The sequence below is a fragment of the Hippopotamus amphibius genome, chromosome 1, assembly GCF_030028045.1.
Source record: "Hippopotamus amphibius kiboko isolate mHipAmp2 chromosome 1, mHipAmp2.hap2, whole genome shotgun sequence".
NCBI classification, from domain to species: domain Eukaryota; kingdom Metazoa; phylum Chordata; class Mammalia; order Artiodactyla; family Hippopotamidae; genus Hippopotamus; species Hippopotamus amphibius.
The window spans coordinates 196,174,706-196,183,415 of record NC_080186.1 but is presented as its reverse complement, the minus strand read 5'-3'; the positions used below and the strand labels follow the sequence as shown (position 1 = coordinate 196,183,415).

General features: G+C 36.1%; 1 pseudogene; it reads right to left on the bottom strand.

The window, feature by feature from the left end:
* Positions 1-384: 384 nt before the first annotated feature.
* On the bottom strand, positions 385-6,728 carry LOC130844103 (myotilin-like; annotated as a pseudogene).
* Positions 6,729-8,710: the final 1,982 nt, after the last annotated feature.

The window sequence follows — 8,710 nt, the reverse complement described above, 5'->3', positions numbered from 1 at the left end:
GATGTGTTATTAAAGTTGATATGAATTCATAATCCACAACTGTTAAATGTGTATGACAACGTTAAAATCCCACATTTATAATCTTCTACAATTATAAACCCAGATTTTCTACAGGTTTCACAAACAAAAGTAGCTCAAATGTGCAAGAGTCAAAGGATAAATAATATTACACATATATTCATTTACACATATATATGTATTGTATTTACCTGTCAGCATTATACACATAATTACAGGCATACTGTTATATGTGTATGTGCATGTATATATGTTATAAGTTAATTACCTAATTAAAGCCATAACCTATACAGTTATGAATTTATTTCAAAAATTCAATCAAATATATTACTAACAGTGTAGTCGTGTTTTTCAATGTTGGTAAACTTATTCAAAATTTTCACTCTCATAAAGTCCAACCTGAGCTGCCAGAAGCTGAAACTCTCTTTCTAGGTTAAAAGCTTGTTTCACATCCAAACCTTTCAAGTGCTAAATGTCTACTGAAAGTTGTTTGAACACATAACTGCTTAGGAGTTAGAAGGGTTTTATGTATTATATACAGTCATTCATTAACTTAGCTTCAGTAACTGTAGACACTGTGTCACCCAGCATCTTCCGTATTTATATCTTTTGTCAGTAAAGTAATCTACAGTTATCATGCTATCAGCTTATTCAGTCAGTGCTGAATTGTACCATTTCATGATTTCTTTTCCAGAGCATAGGTGAGGGTCTGGCATTCTAGTTTCAGTGAGTCTCCCTCAAAAACTTCTTTGCCCTGGGGCTTCCTAGGTGGCGCAGTGGTTAAGAATCCGCCTGCCAATGCAGAGGTCATGGGTTCGATCCCAGCTCCAGGAAGATCCCACATGCCGCGAAGCAACTAAGCCCGTGTGCCAAAAAAAAAAAAAAAAAAAAAAAAAAAAAAAAACTTCTTTGCCCTGTGGTTTGTAGATAAATATCGGTGTTCTTCTACGTTCTTTTGCAAGGATGTCCAGCTGCACAGTAAAGGTGGCTTCTCCTGTTCTGTTCATGGCAATGCAGGCATAAGCCCCTGAATCTGAAGCTCTGATCACATGAAAGATGAGTGGATGAAAACCCTTCTAAGACACTATCAATGTGCAAAAACCTTCCATTTATACATCATGACACATGAGGAGCTGGCAGTCTACTCACTTTAAAGTCCATTCTCAGAACCTTCCTTCTCGCTGGACATGTTCTCTGGCATTTGAATGAAACAAAGTGGGTAAAATTTCTCCTGGATTGCACGCTGTTCATTCACATCTCCTTTTGAGGATGATCTATTTCTTACCTGTGATTTAGAAATTTGTAGTCATCACATTCTGAGTTGTGCTGTGGTAAATCTCGTGCTTCACTGTCATTTGAGTTTGAAACACACCATCTGTGAAACATCTTTTCCTCAGATGTTACCTGCTGATTTCGATGAAGAAGCAGTCCTGCATTTTGGTTTTCTCTTCTAAACTTTGTAGCATTTGCAGTTTGGGATGGCTTAGTATTTGCAGTGTGGCCAACTCACGGTTGTTGATTGTTGGATTCCACAGTGGAAGGGATTTTACTGCTACTGTCATCAGGCTGTGATGACAATATCGGTGTCAAGGCAGCTGCCTGGGGACTGGTTACAGGTGGTACAACCCTTTGGTTCTGGCTAGAACCAGAAAGCTGCTAGGGGGAAATAGGAAAAGCAGAGGAGGGCATGGTGATGTGAGAGCTCACTGTTAAGAAGGCGGGAAATGCAGGGATGGATGAAAACAGAACGCTGTTCGGTCAGGCTAGAGGAGCTGGAGGCGTCTATGAAATGTATGCTTTTATATGCATTATTTGTCTTGTGAATTATAATACTAAATAAAGTAGAAGCAAAAATAATTTTTAAAAATAGAAAGGACAAACTCTTTCATATAAGACAAAGTCAAGTGCCTTACAGGGCTTATTATTAAAATGTAATTTAAAATGAGTATGTAGAAGTATGGATTAAATCTCATAAATGCTTTACAAATGGGCTATAATTTGGGGGTTATAGTAGTTTCCATTTTATTTGAATTTGTAAATATTATGATGGATGTTTTAATTTATAAATGTCCAAGGCCTCCTTGAAGCATGCTTTTTTTAAAAACATTCTAATTATTTATTTTATCCTATGCTGATAGGTGAAAGATCAGCAATGTGACATAGAGATCGGTGGTCCTAAGAGGTTAATTTAAACTAAGTGTTCTGTTTAAAAGTCTGTTTCAAACAAAAATGCTTTAATTAAGGGGTGTGTGTGTGCGCGCGCACATCTGAATATAAGAAAATTCCATGAGTTTTGGAATCAGAGGACCTAACTGGATGCCCTTGGGCATGTCAAGCTTTACGAACTTTGATTTCTTCATTTTTAAAATAGTAGAATACATACCTACCAGTGTTATCCATATGTGTGGCCCTGGCTAGTATATCATGTTCAACTCTCAAGGCCCTTGTGACACAATAGATAGTTATAGCCCATGTCACAGACTATTCACAGTCACTAGACCTTGTTCTCATTACATATCCTGCTAATATGACTGGAGCCTCAAGATTTTTTTTAGAAGGAAGCTCTTTATTGAATGTTGGTTTACTAGAAACAATTCTAGGTGCATGCATACATATTATCTTATTAGTGAATATGTATAATACCATGACGCAGTTATTCTTAATTCCCATTTTCACAAATAAAACAAGCCTAAGAAATATTTACTCTTCTTATAACAAATACACATTGGTATATAGGAAAATTAGGGGAGTTCACCTGATTTTTGTGTCATCATCTTGTGTTGAATACTGACTCTTCATCATTTTTATAATGCATGCATTTTTTAATTTAAGCATATCAAAAAAATAGGTGTGATTTTACTCATATTTCACAGATGAGAAAACCAGGCACTAAAGAGCCTAAGTATCTTATCAAAAACAATATTTAACTGGTAGAATAAGGATTTAACACCAAGATCACCTGACACTAGCTTCAGCTCCTAACAACCACTCTTATTAGTATAGCTCAAGGTGGCAAGGGTTACAGATTAAGTGTGATCAGAGCTACAATCCCTCAGTCCCCCTTATGTACACACTCTTTAAATGTTGCTTTACATTTATTTCTATCAAGGAGTGAAGTTTCTTTCTCCATATCTTGAATATGGGCTGTCTGTGTGACATGGTTGGCCAACAGAATGTAATATAAGTAACAGCATGCCAATTCTGAGTGTAGGGCTCCAATCCAGAGTCATTTCCCCTCTCTTTCTTGAAATCCTTCTCAGTTGTCATGTAAATAAGTTTCAGCTTGCCTGCTGAAGAATGAGAAAGAACAGAGACCAGAGATATCCTCCCAGCTATAGTAACTCTACTTAACCACTTCCTGGCTGACCATACTGTTGAGCTCAGACACATGAGTGAGCTCCACCAAGACAAAAACAATTGCCCAGATAAGGCCAGCCCAACTACCAAGTCATAGACTCAAGACTTAACCACTAAGATTTGGAGTCATCTGCTACACAGCGAAAGCTAACTGATACACATGTGCAATATCCTACTGATGAAGCAATAAGGTTACTGTGTGAGTTTATCATACAGGCAATCTAAATGCATTCCTACCATCTATGAAATAAGTTTAATTGACACTTCACTCAATTATAAGATAAACTTCTTTTTCACCAAAATGTATTAGACAAATCAGAGGTATCAGTCCTGCTTCTTTAAATTATAATTAAAAATGAATATGCATTGTGATTTTAGTCTCCAGTGAGTTCTGCATCACTGCTCTTGCCACATAAACACCAGGGGCCTTGGTGATTGTCCAGTTCACTCTTGGAATAATCACTACACAGCCAACTTCTGGTTTTAAATCATGTTACATTAGAATGCCACACAATAGTCTAAAACATCAAAGAGAAGAAAGGAATTATTCTGCATAAAACGTTTTGTATATTTTTAGGTGGGCTTAGTGTAACTCCAGATTGAGACAACATCTAACATTTCAAATACTTGCCTTTCTGTGCAGATTGTGTGTGTATGTATGTGTATGCGTGCATCAAACAATGAATGGTAATATAAAGCAAACTGCCTTTCTTATGGTCTAATGTTAATTAAAACCAAATGTCCCTTCCACAATGCAGCTAATGTACGTTAATTATTCTGTCTTGTGCAGATGTGACAAGAGGGAACATGTAATTATTAAGGGGAAAAAAGTACACATTGTAACAATAATTGTCCACAATGTGAAATACTATTGCTTTTCCCCCTATGAGTAACTTGAATACTTGCCAAATAATCCTCTCTCCGCCATTTAAATAATGTAGATTGTTCTCTCACAATAATACATGCTTAGAATTACCTTTTTATGGAGTTTAACAGAAACATGTTTATTTCCATTTACCTTCCTTCCATAGTTTTAAACAATGCAGAATTACAATAAGTTTTTAATGTTTTCTACTGGCATAAATTTAAACATTAAAAAAAAATCAGTGTTATTTTACAGAAGAAAAAGCATTGACAGCAGTCATAATTAACTTTGAATGCTAACTTTTTCTGCTTAAACTTGGGAAAATCATTTTACTTTACAGAGATTAATTTTCTTCATCTATTAAGTTGGAATAAGAATACTTACCTACAAGTGTAATGGATGGAAAGTGATCGAAAAGATTATGAGATAACATGTATAAAATGGTTAGATCACAAATGATCTTTCCTATATTGTTCTGTTATTAGGAACAGAAATTAAATCCATTGAGATAAATTTAGATTTTCAGATATTTGAACTCTCGATCTCCAGTTTTCTTTATAAAACATTTGAGACCTCAATCAAATGCTGATATATCAGAAAGAAACTCTCTGAAGAACAATCACTGTCTCACAGAGACTTTGTGTTCCCTCTCCAAAGTGATGATGGAAAGCACAACTAAAAGGCAGAAATATAGCAGAGACCATTTTCGGCCCAATACGGGTGGTAGTTTCTCTGCAGCTCTGTTTCATAGCCCATTTTTCAGTATTCTGAAAGTAAGGTGTCATTTCTGGTATGGAGGTTCGATTCTGACATTAGCTTCTGTAGTAGCTTCAGAGGAAGTGGCTGCCCTTGTGAATCATTTCTTCATTGTGGAAATTATTCCTGGACCCTGAGTTAGAATCTGATTTTTGGCCTCCAGCATTTCCATCAATTTTGCAGTCACTTAATTCCCTGTACTGAATATCTTTCTTGTGAAAATATCTAGAGATTTTTCTCTCTCTTGGATTAATCCCTGGCTGATACAGCTTCAAAATAGTTTTGATGAGGAATAAATCTGTCCAACATAGAGTGACTGTAGGAGAGAAATGATGATAAAGAGCTAGATTAGATGTAGATTACAGAAATTCTTAAATGCATTTGGTGAGGAAGTGGAATTTACTCTAAAATTCATGAAAAGCCATTTGAGTAGAGAAGTAGCATGATCAATGTGTATTTTAAGCAGATGATTCTGGAACCTGTGTGTGGAGTAAATGGAAGGATGTTAGACAGGAAGCAAGGAGTATGATCCAATGAAAGCCGTTGAAGCCAACATCAATCACAATATAGAATAAGAGAGGATCCTCGGAGACAACAGCTCTTTCACAAACAGCGAGCATACAGCTGTTTTTAGTACTATTGGAAAAATAACCAAGAACAACGCTTATTAGATATTTTTTTTTTGTACTACAGCTAACAGCTATCATTTTGTTTACTGCGTTAAGGTTACACTTATAATAGGTTTTCCAGCTGCCATGGGCATGGCAACATGCAAATGAATGGATATGAGGTACACACATCAAGTATCATTTCTCTGACAGATGGTTCCTGGCAATATATACCAGTTCTTAAAGCTTAAACACACTGGTTGTTTTCATTAAAACTATGGGACACTGGAAGAATCAAAAACAACTTAAATATTTCCCAGTGATAAAACCAAGTGCTCAGCTTTAAGTACTCAACACACATTATGTTCTCTTACTTTCCATCATACCTATAACACTGAAAACACCCCGACATTCCAAGTCAAAGCCAGGAATGCTTTGAGCCTAGAATATGCCCTTTCTCTTTGGAATACCAAGCAATTCTGTGACCACTGGGCAAACTGACTTAAGTGTCATTTGAGAATATAAATATCCCCTAGTGCTGCGAGAAAAGAGAAAGATAAAATCCAATTACAGGGTTGGGGGAAAATCAGCTTTTTGAAGAATAAAACACTTGAGATGAACTTGAAACAAACATGGAAGAGTAGATGGAAATGCTATGATGAGAGTTCCTCGCAAACATGGGAAAATAGCGATACAAGGATTTCATGGAGGTTGGACCTATATTGTGGAGGACGGAAAATGGCTTGCTAAGAAATCAGTAATTACTTAGTAGCCTATAGCAAAACTTAAAAAGATTTTATGTGGAGAGCTGGTCAAATAAATAATTTACAATAAAATGCTGGTATCAACACAATATTTACCGACAAAAGTCCTCTGAAACATATGTTTAACTTTGCCTCTATAGGGTTGGTCTATACAAAGGTTTTCAAAAAAAAATTTTTTTTGCCAACACTTACAGAATTGGATATATCACAATTGTAAAGTGCAGACTTCTAGTTTTTTTAGGTTTTATTTGAAATCAGAAGATATATACACAGGAAGCATAAATTCCTACTCAGCAACTGTAGTAGGTTCAGAGATAAAGACTTACTATCATATTTTGAGGCACTGGAATTAGCGGCCATGGCTCCCTTTGCCCTGCATTTATACCTTCCATCAGTACATTTATCCATGGCCTTGGTATATCTGAGACAGCTGAAATCTGATTGCTGTATCCCCATTCCTAGAATACATCCCACCCCATACAAGTGCACAAAGTACCTTAAACAGTCTAATCCATTTGTCCATCACAGAATTTTCAGGACAGGCATATCTTGTTTTACTGCACTTCGACACATTGAAGGCTAGATGACTATTTTTCAGCAATAAAGAATTTTTTAATTAAGGTATATACATTGTTTTCTTAGACATAATGCTCTTGCACACTTACTATACTACAGTATAGTGTAAACCTAACTTTCATATGCACTGGGAAACCAAAAAATTTGTGTGACTTTAAAGTGATATTTGCTTTACTGCAGTGGTCTGGAACCCAATCTGCAATACATCTGAGGTATGGCTGTACCGTTATCCACATAAGTTGATAAAGTGTTTATTTCAAGTCTATTTTCTCAGGCAATTGTTCTGGATAACAATAAGTGAGAATGTTTATGGATTAAAAAATTTAAGTTTAGAAGTCAAACTTTATGTTTGATTATGCCTTCATATCATTTTAAAGAAAGTTTAAATCCATCACCTGTATCATCAAAGTATAGGGGAAAACTCTCATTTAAAAGTGGTATACTTGGGGTTCCCTGGTGACGTAGTGGTTAAGAATCTACCTGCCACTGCAGGGGACACGGGTTCAATCCCTGGTCCGGGAGGATACCACATGCCATGGAGCAACTAAGCCCCTGTGCCATAACTACTGAAGCTTGTGCACCTAGAGCCTGTGCTAGCCTGTGCTCCGCAACAAGAGAAGCCACTGCAATAAGAAGCCCGTGCACTGCAATGAAGAGAACTTCCTGCTTTCCGCAACTAGAGAAAGCCCACACACAGCAACAAAGACCCAATGCAGCCAATAAATAAAAAATAAATAAATTTTAAAAAGTGGGGTACTCAAAGAATGCTCATTTATTACATTCATGAGTTATGATAAATTGTGTCATGTTTAGTTTCATTTCATAGTTAAAAATTACATGAATATTTTATCACTATAGTGAAAAATTTTGCATTAAAATAATTACTTTTTTATTACAACATGTAATAATGTAGCTAAATGAGTGTCTCTGTATGAAGGCATTTGATTAAGCACATATGGGTTCTTGATCATAAATACAGTCAGGGGGTTTTCGGAAGTTTGGAGGTGCATAGCTGAGACATTTAGAATACTACAATTTTGACACCGTTGGGGTTGTGTGATTGCTTTCTGACTAACTATAAAGCAAAGTCAAGGGAAAGGCAAAAATGAGAAAGGACACAGCTGGACATGATGCTCCTGCTGGCTGCAAAATCAATTCCTGGCACCTGAAGGGAGCAAAGGAGCAGAGGGGATTTCCATATCTTAGAGACATGCTGTGTCAACCAGAAGCTCAAGCAAACACAGGTGATACAAAAGTAAATGTTTCTGGGTTTTGTAACTTTCAAGTTCTAATTTGGTATGTTTGCACTAACTGTTTACATAGACATTGAGTCTGGCCCAAGAGCTTAAAAATAATTATTTGCTCTCTGAAATAATTTCATAAAATAAACCAAGTCTTAAGCCTTTAAATCAAAAAATAATATAGTGTTAAAATAATGCCATTGCCAAATGTGCATGTATAGTCTGTAGAATTAAGGCTTTCTGTTGCTAGTTTTGTTATTTTGACCCAGGATACCAGGAACACCTCACCAGTCACCCCTGATGGTCCTCACTTAAAACCCCCACCCCTACACATGAAGAGATGGATATACAAAAGAAATAATATACAAATTAAAATTTCAGGGTATTGCATATAAGCTAAACCCACACCATGAAACAGGGTCTGGTAAAGGCTGTGATGCAGTACACAGTTTAATGGAAATCCTTACTTTCCTTGTTTCTTTTTTTTTTTTAAGAGCATACAATTTGGTATTTTTTTCTTATTAG